At 42.8% G+C, this 24,585-nt stretch overlaps 1 protein-coding gene across 4 annotated transcripts in view; it reads left to right on the top strand.

Annotated features, from left to right (window-relative positions):
• Positions 1–24,585, top strand: part of RNF144A (ring finger protein 144A) — a 127,201-nt gene that overhangs the window by 30,273 nt on the left and 72,343 nt on the right. The window lies entirely within an intron of this gene.

A 24,585-nucleotide genomic window follows, 5' to 3' on the forward strand; every position in this document is an offset into this window, starting at 1 on the left:
CTTCAGAAGAGATCTTGAGTACCAGAAATAATGGTGTCCAGCTGTGGGAAGAAGCACATATTGAAATCAGATGAATTATTTTGCAGAGACTAGGAACATGACTGTGAAGTCCATTAGTGGATGAGGTCATTGGGGACAGAGGAGAGGCACCAGTGGGCTCTGGGGTGCCTGTCCATCCCTGAAAGCGTAGGCCATGCGGGATGACCACATGGTGCTTTTCATTTCTCTTCTGGGTCCTCTTTGCCCAATTCAAGTTGAAAACTTCGGTGCCGGCTAAAGTCAGCCCCAGAGAGTGTCATATTATCACCAACACTTCCCAGAAAGAAAAAGTCAGATGCAATTTGAGGTTTTAAAGAATCAGAATGAAGAGCCTGCTGTTAAACATTTCTCCACTATGTGAATAAGTCAACTGAATGTGAGGATTAACTACAAGCAGGAGGTTTGTACATAAATGTTTCCAGAATGGGGGAAAAAATCACATTTCAGAATCTTTGAAGAAGGAGTTAACCTGGGGAAGGCAATTTCTCAGTCCCCTCCCCTCCCCTCCCCTTCCTTTCCTTTTTTTTTTTTTTTTTTTTTTTTTAAGGAAATCAAGAAACTTCTGGTAGATTCTTATATAGGACAGGAATTAAAGGACATGCTCTGTATTAAAAGGATCATGAAATCCACAGACTTTGCGAGCTGACCCTGGAGGCAGTCTAGGCCTCTTTAGCACAGAGCTGAGTCTCTCCTCGAAGAGACCATGGAGTGAGTAGGGTGTGGGCGTTACCCGGGACTTCCCTTTCAGAGACCTGCACTCAGCCAGGCCGTTTCTATGTTCTTTCAATTCATTGACGAATCAACATTGGATTTTCGAAATTCATTCAGGATCTGTCTTTGCTCTTAATCTTAACTTTTGTCTTTGAGTTCTAAAAGTTCTCTAAGGAATTACTTAGTTAAGTAATCGTGGATAATTTATTTTAAAAATCAATATACATACACAGTAAAATTATTAAACTACAGAGAGTGTATTAAGTAAAAATTTAAATTTTCTACCTTCTTCCCCAGAGAAAACCACTATCATCATCACCATTATTATTGTTATTTTTATTTACCCTTCTAGAAAATTTAGGAGGCATAAAAAGATACCCGCTTTTTAATCAGAACAGGATTCTGCCATATTACTGTTTTAAGCAGTGCATTTAAAGAGCTATATTCAGTAGAATTTGACACATGAAAAACTGCGTTATGCCAGTTTTGGAGCATCATTCGCAAATATCCGTGAACCTTCCTTTCAAACGAGAGCATTGTCGATGTGAATGGTGCCCCCATATATTGCTGCCCTGGCATCCCACCTTTCCCCTGAGCTACCTACTAATCTTCCCTTGCTAGTTTAAGCATTCTTTATTGCTAAACCTCGTATCTTTTTACTTGTTAACAATGATATTGTGCTATAGGTAGACTTGCTTACTCAGTGTTCTCTAAGATTTAACCATGTTTTGTGTAACTGTATTTATTCATTTCATGTTGTGTGATATTTGATCATCTTAGCATCAGTTTCTTCAAGCATTCTCCTGCCATTGGATGCTTGGATGATTTTCAATCTTTACTGTCAGAAAACAGTCTGCTATTAGTATTCTTGGTTCCTAAATACCTGGTCCATGGGTGCAATTTTTTTCTTGATTATATACCAAGGAAGAGCACAGCTGGGCCTGAAAAATAAAAGCTAATTAATGATTAAGTGTGCGAGAAAATGCTGTAATGATTTCTGAAGTGTGATCATGCCAATTCACATTGCCATCAGCAGTGAATAAGAGTTTCCTTTAAAATTTATGCCTTTCTTATCCCAACACTCGGCATTATTAGGTGTGTTAATTTTTGCCAAATTAATAGTAAGATGAATTTAAGGTACCAGTAATGTTGAGCTTCCTTTCCCATGTTTAATCACCATTAAACTGTAAAATGACTGCTCGTATTTTTGGTCTAGTTTTTTTATTGGAGTGTATTTTTCTTACTGGTTTGAACACATTTTTCCTGTATTCTGAAGACTATTGTTAGTTTCCTGTGTTAAAAATATTACCTCCCAGTTTGTGCGATTCATTTTCACTTTCTGTAAGTTACCTTTTTAATGACTAGAAGTTCTTGATTTTAACATGCTGAGTGTATCAACCTTGCCCATTTATAGTTAGGGCCTTTTATTTAATACAGTCTTCTGTATTCTGAGGTCATAAGTCACTCTCTTATATTTAATAGTTTTAAAAGTATTTAGAATTAACTTTTGTGTGTGATGGAGGAATCCAATATGATTTTTATTCATAAGGAAAAACAATACCTAGTAACATTTATTGAATGGCCCTTTTTCTCTATTTATTTGAAATACACACTCTGTTATGTGTCGTAGTTCCATGTATTCATGTTTTTGTTTTGTTTTTTTTTTCCTGTGTCTCCTTTATTAACTTGGTTAGATTGTCCACCTCTGTGTCAATGCAGCATGCTCTTAAGGACTCCAGCTCTCTAGTAAGTTTTGGCACTTGGCTTTCAGCCTTTTCCCTCTTATTTGATGGCGTTTGGCTATACCTGGTCCTCTGCCCTCTATAGAGATTTTAGAGTTAGTTTATGAACTAACAGCACCAATGACAACAGCAGCAAACCCTTGTTGGGAAGTTGCTTGGATTGCATTAAATCTGTAGGTCAGTTTAGAAAGAATTGGCATATTCTGTGATACTGACTTTTCTCATCCATGAACATTTTATCACCATCCATGTATTTGTGTCTTAAATGTCTATGTTTTGTACTTTTCTCTAGATCCATACACCTTACTTATCTTTTGCTGAATGTGCTCCTAGCACCTTAGTTTCTTTTATACCCTTGGAAATGGAATCTTTGCTGGAATGTATAAATATAATTACCTTTTTAATATTGATCTTGCATCTAGTCACTTTACTAAACCTTTGGTATTCTTAATATTTTGTCTATAGATTCTTGTACGTATGCTGTGTTTTTTAAATAATGAAATTATTGTTTATTCATTTTCAATTCTTATAGTTTCTCTTTCTTTTTATTGTTTTCTCTTTTGCATTAGAGCCCAAGGTACAATATTGAATTGAAGTAATAGCAGATATCTTTTCCTTCAGCCTGAGTTTTGTAGGGAATGTTCTAATTTAATTAAGAATATGTTTGCCGCCATATTTTTGTAAATGTCCTTTGTTAGGTTAAGGAAATTACCTTGTGTTTCTACTTTGTCGACTTGTATTTTATGTTTTTAATCATAAATGCATGCTGAATTTTATCAAAGGCCTGTTCTGCATCTATTAAGAGGACCATATGGTTCTGTTTTTTTTTTTAATGTTCTATTACACTTACAGTATATTCTAACGTTAAATTCTCTTATACTTCTAAGATAAATCTAGCTTGTTTAAATACACATCTGACACACATCTGGATTCCATTTGCTCATATTTTGCTTCTTTACTCATGAGAGAGTTTGGCCTATATTTTTTCTTTCCTTAACTGTTTTTGTCTGATTGAAGAGGGAGGGTTTTTTTTTTTCCCCTGTTTTTCCCAGTTTACCAGAAGATTTTGTGTACAATTTATATTATCTGCTCCTGAAATTTTGGTAGTACTCAACTGAAACGAGACCTGGTGATTTTATTGTAGGAATATTTCTAGTCAATTGTTTTCAAAGTTCATAAAATTATTTGCACTCGTTTCTTCTTGAGTCAGTTTTCTTATAAGCTTTATGTATATATGTATATGTTATATATTAAAAAGTATGTTAACATATGTTTATATATATAACTTAAGAAAAAACTTAAAAATGAGCAAATAGAATCCAGATGTGTATTTATATTTTATATATACATATACACACTCATATATATGTTTTAGAGATGGAATCTTACCGTGCTACCCAGGTTAAATGGTATTCTTTTAGGCGTGTGTTCATAATTCCCTGCTTTTCAATTTAATTAGCATGAAATTATTCACAGATTTAAAATCTCTTCTATTATTTATTACAATACAGTTGTTCTTTTTTCTTCCTCAATGAACCTGCCAGATTGTGCATGTATTATGATTTTCAAAGGAAAACACTCTTGGCTTTGTTGAGCCTCTGTACTGTAACTTTACCTTGTGTTTTGTTTATTTTTGTTTTTGTGTGTTATAGGTCTTCTTTTGCTATCCTTGAGTTTAGGCTGTAGTTGCTTTTCTGACTTGTTCAGCTAAAAACAACTCAATAATTTTTAGCCCTATGAGCATTTAAGATTATGAATTTTCTTTTTGGGGCTGGACGCAATGGCTCACATCTGTAATCCCAGCACTTTGGGATGCCGAAGCTGGTGGATCACCTGAGGTCAGGAGTTTGAGACCAGCCTGGCCAACATGGCGAAACCCTGTCTCTGCTAAAAAATACAAAAATTAGCGAGGCATGGTGGCGGGCGCCTATAATCCCAGCTACTCGGGAGGCTGAGGCAGGAGAATTACTTGAGCCCAGGAGATGGAGGTTGCAGTGAGCCAAGATTGTGCCACTGCACTCCAGCCTGGGACAAAAGAGCAAAACTGCATCTCAAAAAAAAATTTTCTTCTCACTACTGCTTTAATGGCGTCTCATACGTTTTCTTAAATAATATTCTCATTAATGTTCAGTTCTACATATTTTTAAAGTTACATATTTTTCTATAATCCATGAGTTACTGATAAGTCTTTCAAAATTTTCCAACATGGGGAATCTTTTCATTATCGACATCTATCTTAATTGCATTGAGGTCAAAACACATGGTCTGCTGAGTTGTTCTTTATGTCTCAGTATAATGTCAGCTTTTGTGAATGTTCTGTTTTTGTTTGTTTGTTTGTTTTTTTGAGAAAACTGTGAATTCCCAGTGTATTGGTTCTGGGTTTTACAATCTATTACATCAAGATTGTTTACGGTGCTTTTCATGTTTTCTACATTTTTACTAGTTTGCATGTTTCCCATTTTAAAGTCATATATAATGAGTTTTCTCAGTGCGATGGTGTACTTGGCATTTTTCTCAGTAAGTGTAATTTTTGCTTTGTATATTTTGAAGTTATTTGTATACAAACTTAGAATTTTATGCCTTCTTAATGAATTAAACCTTTTATAATTATTACCTTCTTTTTCTCTAGTTAGACTTTATTCTTTAAAGCCTATTTTGTCTGATAGCTTTCTTTTGATTGGCATTTTTCTTGATCACTTTTCTCCATCCTTTGACTTCTAATTTCTCCAATTTCTTATAGTTTTAGGTATATTTATCTGTTTTTAAAATTTAATTTTGCCATTTCTTTCTTTTGGCTATCAAGCTTAATCCATTTATTTTTTATGATCTTTAATATATTTGGTTTTTTTTCTCCACATGCTTTTATGCTGTTTCCTGTTTTTTAAGTACATATTTGTTTCTTTATATTATTACTTCTTTTTTCTTTTATAATTTGGAAGTTATACATTCTGTTTCTCTTCTCTTAGTAGACACCACTGATATTTTTCTATGTGCACAGAAAGTTAAAAAAAAAAAAGCCTCCAATTCTCAGTTTCTAAAAACCCTAAGAGCCTTAGAATTCTGTAGTCCACTTACAGGTTTATAAGCTTATTCATATTTTAGTTCAATCTGTTTTAACTGGGCTTTAGTTATTTTCTGGTGGGAAGGATCTTGATAGAATCTAGTTCATCATAATGAGGGAAGTGGATGTCTGCAATTGTTGATTTTGTTGGGACTGAAGACGTAGGTGGCCCCTTGGTTCAAAGCCTGTATAATAATTTGGATGGAGCATCAGAGAAGATGGGAACTCTTCACTGATAGGTTTTTCATGACACTTATGTAGATTTCCAATTAAGCAGGCACAGATTTTCAGTGTAGAAAAAATATTTTATGATCATGTGAACTAGATGAAGGACTGAGATCTTACATACGTGTGAGTCCAGAGCCATGTGACACACTTTGCAAATGTGGAAAGAACATAGCACTGGTAACATCAAGTCGATATTCTAGGTTATTTTCATTCTATAATTTTTTTAAACTTTATTTTCTGTAGTAAACATATGTCAACATTTATAAGGTGACCCACGCGCTACCTTCTCCAAAAGATAGTGTTATTTTAAAAATAGATGCGTCTTTGCCCTATTTTTTCTGTGTGACTTGAAATTTGGGAACAAATCAGGATTTCATTATCAGACATGTTTATTAGGGTGTCCATAGCACAATGACAGAGTCTGTTAGGGTAAGATAAGAAACCTTTTTTTCTTTTGATTTTTTTACTGTAAGGCAACACTGTTGTGTGCAAATACGAACGCTTAAAGGAAATCATAGAGAGCATGCAGTACAGAGTTTTCAAAATTTGGGGAGTAGTTTTGTGGTGATCCATTTTCCAAAGGAAGTCTTATGGAAGCCCAATATCTTAAAAATAAATGAAAATAAAATTCAGCTCAGGCTGAGATGGGAATAAGTTTAGGGCACCTGTGACCCCCATCAACTAAGGCTTCCCCTCTGTGCTTCCCCTCCATGAAACCCAAAAGAGCATCCTTTACATTTAAGGCCTTCATGTTACAGAGGCGAGATCGGAGACCTGCGGGGGTCCCAGGGCTGGCCAGTGGCTAGATCAAGTCTGTTCTTCTCAGCCCATTCCAGGCCCTCCTGCCCTCCGCAGCTCATTTCCACAACCAAATAGAGTTGCTTCTTCATGCAAAACCAGTTAGGAAGTGTCTGGTGCAATTTCTTTCTTAATTATTTCCTTTACAATCATCACTGTGTCTAAATGTTTTGCTTGGATGCCCCCCGAGTTTCCAGCCAGACTTGTCCTGTCTGTTGCACCCTAGCTCCGTGGCTGCTCCTGGCTTTGTTGGTGTCTCCTGGACTGGAACAGCCTGTTCAGTGTCCCAAAACAGGGATTTGGTGACAAGAAGCCCCGTTTTAATGGCTGTCTTTTGTTTGCTACAGGGCCTTTGCTGGTCTTCTAGCTGTTGCCACAGAAGGATTGATTCTTTTCAGGCAGACAGACCACATGCTATTTCTGTGCTGTAAATTTCCAAAGCTTCTTCCCTGTCCACCTCTCCAACCACACACTGGAACAAGAAGTGTGTTTGCAGCTATAATCAGCACACTTAAGTACTAGTTAAATTCAGAGTGAGGACAAAATCCGTACAGCTCCTGACTCTGAAAGAGGCTATAAAAATATTACAACATGGCTTCAAGCCCTCTAGGACCTTTAAAAATAAGGTGATCCCTCCTAACCCATTGAAAGCTTATTGGGGGTTCTAAAATAGCCCAGATTACATGTTAAGGGAGTTGTCTGATTCATAGAGGATTGTGTCAGACACCAAGGAGTTCTGGCTGCCGACTAGCAAATTCTTTTCTTGTTTCTGTTTTTTTTTTTAGGGGGCGGGGGATAATATGCACAGTTATAGCCACTTACTTTCCTATAAACTCCTTGAGGCTAGTCACCTTCCTCTGTATCCGTGGTGTGTACCTGAAATGGTCATGAAATAGCCAAACTAGAGAGTCAGAGATGCCTCCGGAAGAAGCAGCTTTCAGCTCTCTAATCTCATCTGTACCCCACACATCTTTTTGGATGTCATTTCTGTAGGTTATTGCAGAGATCCCCATGACAGCTCTGTGAGAAGCAGGGCAGTTCTCAGTAACCCAAATCACAGATGAGGATACTGAGGCTTTACGGCACCATGGAATGGTCCAAGGTCTCATGAATTTAATATGCAGTAGGGTCTTGAATGTGGGTCTCTTGGATCTTAGACCGAGATTTTTGTTTGCTTGGCCCACTGTTCATCTCAGGTCTGGCTTCGGGATACTCTGTTCTAATCTAGTGGCATCCTGGTACGCTGCTCAGCTTCAATGTAAGAACAACCCTGCATGCTTCTGGGAGGCTTGGTGGTTTGTAGTCCACTCCCTCATACGTTGTCTGATAAGCTTTCAGCACATACATATGCTACGAAAAATATGCAGGGCACTTGCAAATTATTACTTACCTGCAGCAAAGTTCTGACTGCTTTCCTTGTCTCAGACTGTAGAAAATCATGCGAAAATGACAAGCGTATTAAAATATTCTCTGTTGAAAACTCCATCAGTAGTTCTCAGGGCATCAGGAGCAGGAGCAAAGTTTGGACTCTTTTCCTGAACCTGTGAGGAAGCTCCTGACCTGGCTGCAGACTCATTTACTCTTGGGCCACCAGCACACTCCAACTGGAATGTAAGGAATAATCGGTGGCCCTGGACAGCCCTTTGCTGCTATGGTTTCTCACTGGCTCTTCCCTCCCCTTGGTCCAGTGTCTGCAACAAGCTCTTCGTGGGAGCTCTTCTGGTTGAGAAGCCCCTTCTCTGTCCCGCGTGCTTGCCTCTGTTGAATCCTGTATCCCTCTGCCCTGCATGTAGGGCTTTACCAGCTGCATCTGGGCTCTGAGCTCAGTGTAGAAGGCCTGGCACCTGCTCCGGTGTTAAGAGTGCTCAGAGATCAGAAGGCACTTGGTAAATATTTGCTGAATGAAGGAACTGTGTTTTAAAACAATTCCCTTTTGCATTATATTTGTGCAAAACTGTGTGCAAAGTGTGACTGGAAGGATGTGATTGTGTGCGGGTAAGTGCCGGATGTTGTGCTTAGTAAGAGGGGAACTGGTCTACCTGATGCCCACCTTGGCGTTGACCACACCAGTCTCAGAGAGCTCACTGCATAGAGGCTGCTATGGGATTGGCAGGAAATGGGTACCCCGCATGGTTTATCTCTGTATTTCCTCCAAGCAACTCTGCACACTTTTGCATAGAGCTGCACCTCAACAAGTGCTTTTGGGGTTGAATGGCACTGTCATCTCTCTAAATACTTGGACTTTATGAGCCCTCTGGTTCTAGGCTGCTGCTAAGATCCCAGAGGACACTGAAAGGCATATTCTGAGAGCTACCTCTTTGCAAATGCTTTTATTTTTAAGTAAAAGAAAATGTCCTTGTTTCCTCCTACCCCTTTTCCAATCTTAGCACTCTATATTGCCTTGCAGGGACTGTGGGCCATCACTAGCTCCCCGCCTCTCACCACTCAATCTCAACATGTCTGTTTCTTAGCAGCTTGGTGTGAGGCTCTTAGCTTTCCTTCTGGGGGCTGCAGCTGAGACTGCCTAATCTTGGATGTGCCCAGTTAGGCGACGACAGAATGCGGTGGGGGAGTCGGGATGGAGCTCCAGGGAAGCAGATGGATCGCCGGAGGGCTGCTGTCACATTGCACTGGAAGGTGACAGATGGAAGCACACAGTAGTCTGCAGCCAGGCTGTCATGCACAGGCACCACGGGGCATCAGGCACGCTCTCTCTTCCTGGAAGGTGGAACCTGATCACCGCTCTGCCTGGCCTCAGCAGTCACTTCTGCAGGGCTCTGCTCTGGGCTGGTGAAGGGACAGAAAGCAAAGTGAAGTGATTGAAGGGCACAGCCCAGTAACTCAGCTGCCTGCCGTGCCAGAGATGGAACAAACGCATGGACAAGGGCAAGCCTGCCTTGCTTTCCTCCCCCGCACCCAGGTGACCACCCAGTTTGGGAGAAAAAAGAATGTTGCAATTTAGGCAGAGCAGCTGGTTAAGGTTGTCGAGCCAGATGTCTTAGTGATTCACAGCGCTCTCAGCATAGACCTTGAGCGATAACCCGTGTGGCCACTTCGGTCGTTCCTGGTGGAGTGCTGGCTGCCTCTGGGAGTTACAAATGTTGGACTGTGACTAGCACCTTGAGCTAATGCAGTAGCCTCTCTCCTGTGTCATGGTGGGGAGTGTGTGGGACGCTGAGGGACAAAACTGAAGGAAGGTCAGTGTCCATGATTCTGGGGGACTGTCCACGTGGATTTCCTAGAGGGTCCCAGGCTGGCTGCCTTCCCAATCAGGCAGTTGCTTCTGTGGATCCCGCAGGAGGAGGCAGAGGAGGGCATGGGTTTGGTATCTCACCTGCAAGGTAGCAGTGGGTGGGCTGTGCAGAGATCAAGGTTAAGAGTGGGCCCTGCTGAAAGGAGCTTGGACACTCTTCCAAAGCTCCTCTTTTACCCAATGGCTCCCTAAAAGCTTCTCTCTTACCCAGTAGCTCCCTAAATGGTGCATTAGATCATCTTGTGGGTGCAGCATGGGGCTCCAGTTACTGCTCTCCAGTGCTTGCTCCCCTGAGCACTCTCTTACTGCCCTTGGAGCACAGAACACGTGATGCTCCTGGTGAAGCACCTCATTGACTCATTCCAAATAAACTCCCTCAGTGAGAGGACAGGGCTTCCACATCCCTGTGGCCAAGTCACAGCACTGGGTGTGAGGCTGGTGATCTGATACATGAGAAGCGCCCCAGCCTGTCTGCAACTCCAGGGAGTTCCGATCTCATGAAGCCTTGTAACTTTCACAGCTTGTTCTCTCAGTGGGACATTGGGGCATGGCCAGGAGTCTATAAAAAGGAAGCAGAGAAACCGAACGGCAGGATGGAAGTGAAAGTGGAGTGTGGCTCATTGGCATGATTATTTAATAGATTACTAGGAAAACAGGGATCATGATGTACCGTTGCGTGTGCACATCCAGCTAGGAGAGCTGCTGTTGGATGTCTTTGTTCATTTTCTGTTGCTGTAATAGAGTATCTGAGACTGGGTAACATAAAGAAAAGAAGTTTATTTCTCACAGTCCTGGAGGCTGGGAAGTCCGGGATCAGGTGACCTCATGGGGTGGGCTCTTGGTGGGGGGCCTCACACTGCATCATAGCACAGCAGAAGGCATCACAGGACAAGGGACTCACAAAAGAAAGCCAAAGTGGCTTCTATAACAGACCCACTCTCATGACAGCTATTCTGCTCCTGTGATAACCCGTTAATCTGTTCATCCATGACCAGTGAATGGATTCATCCAGTCATGAGGACAGATGCCTTATGACCCAGTCACTTCTTAAAAGATCACCACCACCCTCTATACTGTTTCATTGAGGATTAAGTTTCAGCATGAGTTCCAGAGGGAAAAGACAGGGAAACCATCGCACTGGATCAGCAAGTGAAGTTCCAGAGTCCCCTGGATTCCCCGGGACTAGCCTACTACCAAATAGGCATTTGGATCGCAGTCAAGGGGCTACCTGTCCCTGCCTTCATGTGGAGATCACACAACGCCGCTCCGTGTTGTTTCCTCCCTGCCCTCGTGTGGAGACCGTACAGCGCCGCTCCGTGTTGTCTCCTCCCTGCCCTCGTGTGGGGACCGGACAGCGCCGCTCCGTGTTGTCTCCTCTGGGTGGCCTGCATTCCAGAGACCCTCCAGCCCTCACGTTCTGTGATTCTAAGAGTTAGAAATGAATGTCTTGCCCCTGGTATCCGGGAGGATATTTCATGGCAATGGAGACCACGGGAGAACTAAAGGGATACATGGGTGGAGGAAAAGTAAACTGTATTGTTCAGTGAAGCCCTAAAATCCTCTTTTTCCTTTTATTCCCTTGGAGTAGACTAGGGACCATGTACATCAAAGACCCTTGTGCCTTTGGCATGGAATCTTTGCAACAGAGTGAAACCCTTTGAGGTTCCCAGATCAACTCTGAGAATCTTATTTTTTAAAAATGAGCCCAGCCGAAGGTGGCTTCCGACACCCGGAAGGCATACCATGAAGGGACTTTGACTTTTGTTAGAGAACTTGAGTCGGGGTTAGTCCACCTGGGCCCCTGGATGATGCTCTTTTATAAAGGCAATGAGAGTGGCCAAGGTTGTGTTCTGGAAAGTGATGGTCACAACACACAACGGGGGAAGGATAATGCCATCTGGAATCGAAGGAGAAATTAGTCATGACTCGGGGGTGTTGTTGTGTAGAGAGAGCATTCTCAGACAGAACAGCACTGACCTGCTCTCTGCGTAGATCAGGCATGTATTTCTTCTCACCGTGAAGGGAGGAGGTCATGCCAGGTAAATCTCGAGGCGCTTCCACACCTGAAATGTTCCTGGCAAGTACGTGGGTTCCCCGGTGTGGCGGTATGAGAGTTCTTTTCTCCTTTGCCATGGACAGGCAGCTCTGTGGCAGTTTCAGGCTCTCTGCTACATTCACACTGACAAGTGGTTTGTTTACTTCCTTCAGCATGAAGGAAGAACTGAAGAAAGTGCTGGCATGCGCTTAATTTTGAAATTGGCAGTGAAGTGATTGTATGAAGTCATTGGTCAGCATAATGCCAATTTCAATTGTGTGTGTGTGTGTGTGTGTGTTGGGGGGGGTACTGAAGAAAGCTTTCAGAAAAATCTGCTTTGCTGTTAGAAATACAACTTGGACCTCTGGATATCTTTCTTTGATATGTGTTTTTTTTCTTTATGGCTTTTAGTGTAATTTCTCTTTAAAACGTAATAATTTAGCAATTAGAAAAGGAATAATACATACTCTTCTTTTTTTAAGTCTGATGTTAAATCAGTCCATGGGTTTCCTTACTGTATCACAGAAAGGTCTGCTGCTTCATAGGCATTTAACGTGTTGCGATTATCTTTATGATAATAAACCTTTATGACGATAATGATCATGTGCAGCAACAATATGACCAGGAAAAAAAATTAATTTCTGAGGAGTGGAGGCGTTTGCTTTTCCAGATTGAATTCCTAAAAAGGTACATTTTTTTTTCTCTTAGAACGTGGACTACTTACTTTTACAGACCTGCACTGAGTGCCTACTGTGTCCAGGGCACTGTAAGTGGAGTCCCTGCAATCCAGAGTATTTGATACAGACCCAGCCTCAGGAGACAGTAATGTATTTGGAGAGATGAGACATGCATGCATCCTAAGAGCCAGAGGACACTAAGAGAGGAAAGCTCCAATGCAGGGATCTTGCAGTGGATGACATCCTTGAGGCCATACCTTCATGTCTGGCACATGACTTTGAATACCCATCCGCCTTTTGTCCTTCTGCCTAGACTTTCTTTCACTCACATAACAACATCACTCCAACCTTAAAGCCTAGCATGAATAGCCCTTCTTCTGTGAAGCATTCCTGACTTGGCCACCTGGAAATGCTGTGTTTTCTTGGAATTCCTAGGCAGTGTGTGGTATTGTGGAAGTAACATTAGCGACAGTGTTTGATTGGCATTTGAAAATCTCTCTCTCATTTACTAAATACATGTGAAATTGAAACAGCCTCGTTGTCTAGGGTAACACCTGAGGTTTGTTGTCTCATGGCCAGGGAGAACAGGGACACGAACACATGAAGAGTGAGGTTGAGAGTGGAAGTTTAACAGGTGAAAGAAAGAGAATAGCTCTCCGCTACAGAGAGGGGTCCTGAAAAAATGGTTGTTGGATCCACAGTGAAATACAGGGAGTTTATAGATAAGCTGATGGGGAAGTGATACCTGATCTACACAGGGAGCTAAAGACTGGTTAGACCAGGTGTGCCATTTGCATAGGACGCAAATCTCTGGTAGCCCCCGCCCTAATGTTTTATTATGCAGGCGAGTTCTCTGCCTCAGCTGTGCCATGTTGCCCTTTTATTTATTACTGTACACGTGATAACGGAAAAGGAAAGATAGAGCCTCCGTGTTGGACATGCCTGGCCCCAGGTAACTCTTTTCTTTTGGTGCAGCTGCTGGCATCCCCCATCCAAGCTTCTAGCCTCCTGATTTTTGTTTATAGCTCCATTTTTCAGGCTGTTCTTTGTTACAAGAGAAATGATTTTGGGGGGCAGATTTTTGGTAGAAGGGAAGCTCTGCCAAACACTCTTTTGCCCTCACTGCCTGCCTAAATACTTTCTTTCTACCTCCTATATCAAAACTTTGTGCTATTTAGCCTTCTGACTGAACACTGGTTTCCTCATCTGTGAAGCCATATATCTCATCAGATTATGGATAGTTAAATTCACTGAAATAGGGAAAACTTCTAACACTTAGACCAGATAGTTAATAAAACATTGGTTCTTCCCCATTCTCTTTTACTTGAATATTTATGCACTTGTCTTATTAACTGCAGCATAAACTTCCAGAGGCAGGGCAATGCCCTTCCCATTACTGAGCATAGGCGTTCATGCCCTGAAGATCTTCGGTTAATGCCTGGCCCCACCTTGCTGGTCTCCATGGTTTATGCCATCATGATGCCAGTGTTGAATTTGTGGTGGTCTTTGAACTGTGATTGATCATTGAAGGGAGATGACAAGATTATTTTGATAATTTTAAAAGATAGATGAAGAAGGGGACTGTCCTCAGCACTGAGAAGCAGAGGTCAAGGATGAAGTCGTACTTGGACTTGAATTAGGCTAAGTTGTAAGTGGTGATTTGATGCATGAAATCCACCTTCTATGTTTGAGATACTGGAGGACATCTTTTCTGAATCGTGCCTTGTTCCACAGAGAGATACTGAGGCCTGAACAGACAGGATCGTACGTAACATCAGGAGTCCTCAGATAACATGAACACGAAATACCTGAAAAATGTATGTTTGATTTTTACCCTTACTGGCCAAGCAAGGAGTCTTTGGGTTGAAGTGTTTGTGTGCGTTTAGAGATAAGTGAATCTCCAATGATTTTGGGGGCATGAAAGTTAATATGCAGCACATTCTGATCCGATATACCTTCTTTGTTGGCTCCTTCCTGTTCCTTAATGGATTGATGAACCTCTCTCGGTATCGTGTCACTTTCTGAGCTCATAGACATTCCTCATCACACAATTAAATTCTTCGTGACTTTGTTTTCTAAGTTAAACCTTTTCTTGCCTCCTTCCTCTTCTCAGAATGCATCTGTGTAATTGGATGTGTAAGGTCTGCTTACTTGCCATTTGCCTGAATCTGTTTCCAAAAATGACAGAACAAAAGACTATTACAAGAGAAGAGGCCCAAACAAACCCTGCAGTTTTAACAAATTTCCTTTTCCCCTTCCTTTTTCCCTCTCACCCTAAGTTTATCGGGGTTTTAACTTATTAAGCTTTCAGTTTTTAAACAGGATGTGCGTTTTAGGTTTGAAGGAGTTAAATGTTTAGTGTCATTAAAAAAGAAAGAAAAGGAAAAAAGACCCCCCCAACCCCCACAACACACACACAAATACCAAAATTGCACATTCAGCATTGGAGAAGTTGTTTACTCAGCAACAACTGTTATACCCTGACCTTTGCAGGCGCGTCGAAGTCTTAGCCCATGTATTTCACAGTAAGAAGAAATGGTGGTTTAAATGGACCATGTGAGGACGATTATGACAATATTGGCCAGAGAAACACTGGAATATTTTAAAATTTGAGTTAGTCTCCAAATGTTGGATGTTTTCTTCACCTTCTAGCTAGGATGCAGAAACAACAGCAACACGAAGACTAAACAGCCATGGTCAGCGTCACCCACTTTGGTCTTCCCAGAACCTGAAAAGTCTGTGCTCTGAGGTTTGTTTGGGGAGAAGGATGAATTGCCCCTGGAGAAATCCTCAGTCACCAAATGTCTAAAACAGCCCACTATAAAAAGAATATTTTAAGAGGTTAATAGTAGCCAAGTTCTTTTTCCATGACAACCTCCTGTCTGGCGTTTTGAAGTACAGTAAATATTGGCATGAGAAGGGGAGTGATTTAGGGGCTATTTTCAGGAGGCCTGAAGCATTTCAACTTTAATAGAATAATCACCGAGCAGAGTGTTCCGTGAACAGGTAATTAGGAAGTCCGTGGTTAGGGCAGTAGCACAAGCTTGTGCAGTGAAGGCGATTCTTGAGCTGGTGTTACTCCTGATGGGATTTTCTATGGCCAGGTCTCTGGTTATACATCCTGGCCACTTCCACCTGGAAGCCCTCCTGATCCTTGAAGATCCATGCTTCTCCCCTGTACAGGCTTCTTTTCCCGACCGACCTTCCTCTCTTGGCTTTAGCTTTAGTTCTTTGGTTCATGGTGTCAGGAGTTTTTACAGCCATCCACACAAGACATTTTGGAGACAAGTTTGTCTCCTCCTCCTCCCCACATACCATCCCCCATGCCTGTATGATGTTCTCCCTTTCCGTGACTCTCCCAGCAAGCCTTTGCTTCTCCGGTTTCCCATGGTCACCCGCTGAGTCAAGGTTCTTATCAGTTCGTACATGTGTGATAATGAATTTTACCCATCACTATGCATGTAGGTTGTTCTTTCTTCAATGAGAGTTTATTTGACAAATTACTACAAATCAAGCTTTGAAAATGTTATGTGAAACGTGTAATTCTTCATCTACAGAAGACACCATTTGTTTGTCATCTGCGACAGAAAACTTCCCTTGGGGCATGTGGGCACCGCTGGTTATGGGGGAAGGAGGATGAGTGTGAAGGGAACCTGCCCAGGGTCTTGTTAGTGCCCCATTGTGCCCCACCCTTGCCCCTTTTTGCATGGGGACTTTGAGGAGCCTCTCAGCCTTGTCCTGTGGCACCCTGTCCTGGAGCTGCCCCCAGTCTTGGGAGATAGAGTTGGTAGATCTCAGCCCCTGCTCTCTACTTCTGGGTAACTATGAGGCAGGGGTGTGACAGTGACTGTCTGAGTCCTCCATGGGATTAAGCATCCATTAACCTCAGTAGTGACCAGAGTGGTAAATCCTTCACTTGTACTTCATTCACTTCTTCACGTCTACAACTGTTTCCTTAGCTCGAGAAACTCACCTACCAAATAAATCACTTGCATAGGAATCATTGTCTCAGGGTCTGCTCTTGGGGAAGCCAAATTAAGATACTTCCATAGACTTCTTTTTTTTTTTTCTTTTTATGTGCAAAATGAGGGAAAAGTCAAAAGCTCGCTGGAAATATCAAATGAATTAAAAGTTCATGAACATCTTTGCAAACCCAAAGCACTAAGCTACTTGATTTGGGAACTCATGTTTCAGTGGACCTGGACCTTCTATTAGCATTTTAGGGAACAGTGTTTTTTTCAGAAACGGGTCACTGCGTGCAGAGTTGTTGATATCTGTGGAGTAGGGGAAGTGGTGTCCGCGTCAAAGGATTCTTAATTCCATGGGATTTGGCATTAGTTGCTTTTGAATGGTATGTCTCTTCTGCTCATTACTGCCTGAATGGTATCATGTAAAACAGCCCGGTGTGGGCAGCCACCCTGTCCTTGCTGATCCTTCCTCAAGGGCCTTCTCTTCTCTGGGCAACCCTTGAGAAGGCTAGAGGAGGTGTGTTCTAACTCTTCTGGCATTCCATATTTTCATTTGAAAATACAGAAAGAGAATATCCTGCAGGATGAGTTGCAAGTTAAAATACGTGGGCATAGTACTTTCTTATATTATTTTGGTTGAAGGAGGGGAACAGTGAACACTTCGGGTCCAGAGCAGGTGAGGTTAGAACAGACTCCTGGTGGGTGCAGCTGGCTTTGCCAGTGGCTCTTCACCTCCTCAGCTGGGACAAACCACTGATTTATTCTGGGAACATAGAACACGGCTCCAGTAATTGAAATGTGTTCTTGTGGCTGCAGCAGTCCTGCGGGTCCATGCCTGCTGGCCCATCGCCTGGTCTTGAAGACAAGAGCTTTGCTCCCCCTACTGGGATCAGCCTATTCTCATCACGAGAAACAAACACGTTTGAGAAAACAAATCCTTTTCTCCTACCATACAAAATAACACCCAGAATTACCTGTCAATGTGTTTTTTACACAAATTTAGCCACAGTGTCTGGAAAAACGCATCAACTCTTCTTCAGGGCAAAGCAGGCACTGTGAAGTTGGCGAGGGCATTGCCAGTGTCTCTTGGCATCATCCTCCTCAAGCATGACTGGTGGTCAGAGCCCACGGTGTTCCCAGGTATTGTGTGTTCGGGCTGTCCCATTGAGTCACTGCAGTGGTAGTGAGAGGCTGGTGAGATGTGGGGGTTCCTGCTGGTCAGATGAGGTCTTGGGCTCAGGGACACTGTGGGCGTAGCACAGAGCCTCACCTCGAGAGCGGAGCATGTGGTCTCAGGGTGCACCCAGGTATACCGCCTCTTGGTCCAGGGCTGTAGCCAGTGGGTTAGGTAATACCCCATCCTTGGGGCTGAATGTCAGTAGTGATGACAATAATGATGGCAATAATGATGGCCATTCCTGTAGTGCATCAATGCCATTACTGGCCTTGTTAGTAGGGTGCCACATCTGTTAACTTATTTAATCCTCATTATTCTAAATGGTGTCATGGGCTTAACCATGTCCCCTTAAAATTCATATGTTGGAATCCTAACTCCCAGTACATCAGAGTGTGTGACCTTATTTGGAGAGAGGGCCTTTACAGTGGTAATCAAGTTTAAATTAGGTCATTGGGGTAGGCCCTCACCCGGGATGACTGGTGTCCATATAAGACGGGGAAACTGGGAGACAGAGATACACACAGAAGGAAGATGATATGAAGAGACACAGGGAGAAGACGGCACCGACAAGCCAGGGAGAGGGGCCTGGAGCAGATCCTTCCTCTGAGCCTCAGAAGGAGCCGACCCTGCCCACACCCTGCTCATGCTCCTGCATCTTCCAGAAGTGTGAGAAAATACATTTCTGCTATTGGAGCCACTCAGTCTGTGGTGTTTGTCACTGCAGCCCCAAGAAACTAATAAAAGTACAGGCTGAGCATTCCTAATTCAAAAACTCCAAAATCTGAAATGCTGCAGAGTGTGAAACTTTGAGTGCCGACTGTGCCACAGGTGGAAACGTTCATATTTGACCTCATGTAACGGATTGCGGGCAAAATGCAGTCAGTCTTCCTTTCATGCACAAAATTGTTACAAATCTTTTATAAAATTTTACCTTCAGGCTATGTGCGTATAAGGTGTATATGGAGCAAAAGTGAATTTCATGTTTAAACTTGGGTCCTGATATGGTTTGACTTTGTGTCCTCACCCACATCTCATCTTGTAGCTCCCATAGTTCACGTGTGTTGTGGGAAGGACCTGGTGGGAGATGATTGAACCATGGGGGCGAGTCTTTCCCATGCTGTTCTCGTGATAGTCAGTGGGTCTCCTCAGATCCGATGTTTTTAAAAACAAGAGTTTCCCTGCACAAGCTCTCGCTCTGCCTGCTGCCATCCACGTACGATGTGACTTGCTCCTCCTTGCCTTTCATCATGATTGTGAAGCCTCCCCAGCAATGTGGAACTGTAAGTACAATAACCCTCTTTCTTTTGTAAATTGCCGGGTCTCAGGTAAGTCTTTATCAGCAGCATGAACACAGACGAATACACGTCCCAGCCCCAAGATATCTCATCAGGTATATGCAAATATTTCAAAATCCAAAACACTTCTGTTCCAAGCATTTCGGATGAGGGATATTCAACTGGTACCGTTTTCCTCATTTTATACAGGAGTAAACTGAGGCCTGGAGAGGGAGGAACTTGCCCAGGTCCTCTCAGAGAGCAGAGGCTGTGGTGGACAATGAGCCCAGGGTCTGTCCCGGTGTCCACACCCTCAGCCACCAGCTTCACCAGGTGGTGACTTGCACCTTCTTTCTGCACAAGCCACAGGACTGTGTTTTTCTCACCATGCAATGGCTTCTCCAGTGGCCTAGCCCTTCTTCGTGCAGCCCCCATTTCTGTTTGAAGTTTTGAACCAAATTTGTTGCCCCCAAAGCATGACCTGCACAAAATTGAGTGCACAGAGTCATGTGTAAAACTAAACTTTGAGAATATGAATTTTGTGCACTAAAATCACTCTTGTCTTTACCTTGCTTTCCTTATTTGACACATTTTTCTTACTTGTTTTTCTTTTTGCAAAGTATAACATACACTTCGTAAAATAACTGACAAGTATAGAAAAGCAGAAATACTTAGTGACCATGTGATTTTACTTTGTGGTGTGTGGTCACTGGGTTTCCCATTGTTCTTTGGCCTTGTCCTTGTTGCAGGAGTTCCAGCTGATTGGAACCTTTGGCTGGGAAGTCATGCCCAGTCCTCTTGGGACAGGTGTGCAGTTTTCCACGTTCTCCTGAGTCCCTTTCTGTTTCCACGTCTGTAAACTATTCCCTGCTTTAATATTCCGTCAGTTGTCTGGTTCCTTGAGTGGGCCTGCCTTCTTTCTACTGGGAGCCCCCGTACGGATGGTAGGGATGGCCAGGGTGTGGTCCCAGTGATAGGCTGTCTAGCATATGAGGTGATTCTAGTCTTCTTCAGAATATCTGCCAGAAGGATAATAAATGTTACAAAACTAAAATATGGAGCAAACCAGGTCACGAGTGAGTTAAGACTGAATAACAAATTGCATTCTGAGGTGGGGTCTGGCAGAGAGCATGCTGCAGTTTCAGGGTCAGTGAGAGATTTTTCCTTAACCCTTCTCTTTTACAGTCTTCAGCTCTGTGGAACTTGCTAACATGGGGCAGTTATTCTAGACACAGACAGCTCTGGCACCTGTGTAGGGAGTGGCAGCACTGCTCACCTGGGCCTTGGAATCCTGTCCTCTGATTTGCCATGTATCTGAGTGATATCAGATGAAGTCTTGGACAGAAGCCCTCCCTGGGCTCTCGCTAGTTCTGACCTTCACTTTGTTTTTTGCATGGATTCAAGTCCCAGTTTCCAGTTACCTAAGCCTGCTTCTCTACTTTTCAGTGGGACCTGGGATATTTCTCTACTGTGGGATAAAAGAGTATACAATGTTTATTTCTAGATTCCTGATTTCGTTCTTTTGAACCGAATGCAGTTTCCTTTCTACTCTTTTCTTAATGGTTTTCAAAAAGAGGGGATTGCAGTTTGGTTCATGAATGGAGAGCCTTGGAAGGGGAGTCTCATTTCTTCTCACACAGGCCCCTGGGGAGGAATTATTGTCTCCCCCAGGGTTCCGATCCAGCCCACAACCTTATACGAGTAACTTCAAATCAAGCTGAAGCCACCTAAACCCACCCATTTCCCTTGAAGCCAGAGCAACAGCAGACAGCAGAGTGGATTCTAATTTTAACTGGTCTGCCTCCTCTTCTTTCCCTCCTCCTCATTCCAGGCCTAAATTGTGGGCACACGCTCAGTCATCTGCCAGGCAGGTCTGCAGCAACATTGAGTGACGGTCTGAAATGCTGCTGTACTTCTGTGTTCAACTGTCAAACTTTGGGAGATAACTTTCCTCCTAGCTACAAAAGGGAAATTATATAACTTCTTGTGCTAACCGCCACTTACCCTCTTTAACTGCACATGGCTTCATATGTTTATAACTTATTTTTTCCTTTTTAGAATAATTTTTCAGGTGGGTTGGGTGGAACGGAAATAGCCCTGGGTGGGGGGTTGTTCCTCGGGCTAATTGCTGTTTCTTGGAGTGGGGCTGTGGGATTGGAAGATTCCCCTTGACAATCCTTTTCCTTTTCTGGTTGCCTCCCTTCCTGGCCTCTCTAGCACATAAACCATCTTCCCTTAGAGATTGACTGTTTGGTGCACACGTTGTGCAGGACCGTAGCTAACAAGGCAGCCAGCTGTGTCTCAGGGTTACGTTCTACCCCGGGGATGCAGTGTGTCCCAGCGAGGCCAAGGACTGCCGTTCTGTTCCCGAGCCACATCCAGGCCCAAACTCCCACAGAAAAGGACCTACAGATGCTTGCATCTGGCAAAGCGGAAGATCCGCAGGAAAGAGTTTAGTTCTTGACTAGAAAGGTGCACGCCCTCTAACAGTGGAGGATAATAGTTACAATAATGGTAGACACCAGCACCAGTGAAGCCCAAGAGGCGGTCACATTTATGGTTTGAAGAGTAGGATTCTGGAGCCAGATTGCCTCTGAAGCTAGGCTCTTGACATTTACTAATTTTATGATGTTGGACAAGTTGGGGAACTTTAAAGCCTCATTTTCTTATCCATGAAATGGGGATGAACATGCCTACTTCGTAGTTTACTGAAAGGATTAAATGAGGCAATATACCACTAATGCAGGTTCGGATGGTGCCTTAGTTACTGGAGCTGGTGTTAAGTGTAGGCAATTTGCCACAGTCACCTGATTGGGTGTCTGAGCTGGGGTTCAAACTCAGTGGCCTCTGATCCCAGAAGATTGCACACTTTTTAGTATAGGATGTTGTGTCTAATATTAGGATGTCATGTCTAATATTAGGCTCACGTGGTGTCTTAGGATCTTTGGATAAAGAGACTTAGGCTCTTATCCTAAAATTGTCATTAACTGTTCAACCACAGACTAGTTGGATTAATTTTATTGTATTTCCTCCATTTCTTCTGTGTGTATCGGCATGTAAGGCTCTTGTATTGCCATCAAACATGCAGATTAAATGCTGATGGAAGGTGGCCCGGGTAGAAGGTCCTCCTGGTCACTTCATAGTACCAGGTGGGCATCTCCTCAGAAGACCAGCCCGGCAGCACAGTGTCCACTGTCTGCTGGAAGATAGGCCAGTGAGGATGAGGTTGGGAAAGGGTTTCACATCAGGCATAAGTCTTTGGAGTGGAAATGGAATTTTAGGAACATTAACTTTCTTCCAATATTTACTAGAGAAAGGAGAAGATTGGAAGGGTGAGATGGATTTCCACCATCCCTAGAAAATTGTCAGTACCCACCGCAGGGGTCAGCATATGGTCCATGGGCCAAATCCGGCCCACTGCCTGTTTTCATAAATAAGGCTTCACAGGCACACAGCCGTGCCTTTTGGCTTACGTGCCATCTCTGACTGCTTCGTGCTCCAGGATCAGAGTGGTCTTTTCTGCAGAGACCCCATGGCCTACAAAGCCTGAAATGTTTTCCATCTTGCCCTTAGCAGGTAGACTTTACCAATCTCTGGTCTACAGTGTTACTGGACTTCAGGAACGTTGTTCACCACATAAGGAAAGATGTGGAAATTAAGAGTAAGTGAGAATTCTGGAGGATCTAGTTTTTTAGGCTATGACTCATGCCCATTAATTGGTCTTAGATTTGTCATTTACCAGCTCCACCTCATTCTCAGCCTGTAAAGTGGGAGGGTGGAAGTTACAGGCATATCTGTTATCCAGGAGTGCTGAATAGTATAGATGTCTCAAGAAGGGAGAATGGCGTTTGTAGCATGATTCTGCACATTGTCAAGATTATGGCTGCCTTATGACCATCAGTGTCAACGTGCATTCTAATTTTCAGAAAATAATTAAATTCAATATTGTGGTTCAGAGCATGGGGCTGGCTGCAGACTGCCGAGATCCATACGCTGCTTCCATGTCCGTGGTTGTGTGATAGTCAACAAGCTTCTTAACCTCGCTGTGCCCCGGTCTCCTTGTACCAAATGGGAGGTAATAATACCACCTCACTAAGCTATTGTAAGATTAAGTGGCTTATGAGTTAGTACACCTAGTAAGATCTTAATACATGTTAGCTATTATTAGTGCATAATTCTTGTTTGAATTAACACTGCTTTTTTTTTTTTTTTTCTTATGGGAAAAAGAAAAGCCTCCCTGAAAGGCTGGCACTGTGAAAGTAGTCAGACTTTACTGATTGTGAAAGTAAGTCTTACATTCACAGTGCCATGAGCTGACCAACCTTGTCTAACTCTTAGCTCTTGACAGGCAGATGCATCAAGGATATTGCACCTTTTGACAATAAAATACATTTCAGATTTTAAATTAAGAAGAGACATGTAGGGGAGCCGACATAGGCTGACATTTTTGGAACTCCAAGTTAGCTCAGAGACAAAAAATTAATTAAAATATTATTTGGAATTTTTGTGGTAATTTATACAATACTAAAATACATTTCCTAACTTTCTTTGAGTAGCCAAATAGATGTATAGAATGAGCAGGCATGATTGCTTAGTTGTGACCAGAAAAGAAGTTAGAGACCATCTGTTTATTCTGAATGATTATAATGGCTTTTATTTTTATTAAAATCTTTGCGATGTTTAAATATGCACGTGTATTGGTCCGTTTTCATGCTGCTGATAAAGACATACCCAAGACTGGGAAACTTACAAAAGAAAGGTTTAATTGGACTGACATTCCCATGTGGCTGGGGAGGCCTCACAATCATGGCAGAAGATGAAAGGCACGTCTCACATGACGGCAGACAAGACAAGAGAACTTGTGCAGGGAAATTTCCATTTGTAAAACCATCAGATGTCGTGAGATCCATTCACTATCACAAGAACAGCACGGGAAAGACCTGCCCCCGTGCTTCAGTCATCTCCCACTGGGTCCTTACCACAACTTGTGGGAATTATGGGAGCTACAAGATGAGATTTGGGTGGGGACACAGAGTCAAACCCTATCGGCATGTGATTCATAATCAAACTTCTTTAAAGGTATGTATTGAGAATCCAGCTGGCACCTGTGCCTGCTCATTCTCTCCACTGTCCAGCCCTCCTCGGCATGTTAAGTAATTCTTTTAATTAGAATCTTGGATATTCGGCCAGATGCAGTGGCTGACTGACGCCTGTAATCCCAGGACTTTGGGAGGCTGAGGCAGGCACATTGCTTGAGCTCAGGAGTTTAAGACCAGCCTGGGCAACAAGTTGAAAGCCCATCTCTACAAAAAATACAAAAATTAGTCAGGTGTGGTTGTGGCACAGGCCTGTGGTCCCAGCTACTTGGGAGGCTGAGGTGGGAGGATCACCTGAGCCCAGGAGGGCAGTACTGCAGTGAGCCAAGAGTGCACCACAGCACTCTAGCCTGGGTAACAGAGCTAGACCCTGTCTCAAAAAATAAAAGAATCTTGGATATCCATGCAGTGTTCATTTATGTGAATACAAATAAATACACAAAGTTTATCATAGGATATATGCTGTTCTATGCTTTGCTCTTTTTACTGAACACATATTGCAGATCTTTCCATTTGAATGCATAGA

Source organism: Chlorocebus sabaeus, chromosome 14 (assembly GCF_047675955.1).
Source record: "Chlorocebus sabaeus isolate Y175 chromosome 14, mChlSab1.0.hap1, whole genome shotgun sequence".
Classification (NCBI taxonomy): Eukaryota; Metazoa; Chordata; class Mammalia; order Primates; family Cercopithecidae; genus Chlorocebus; species Chlorocebus sabaeus.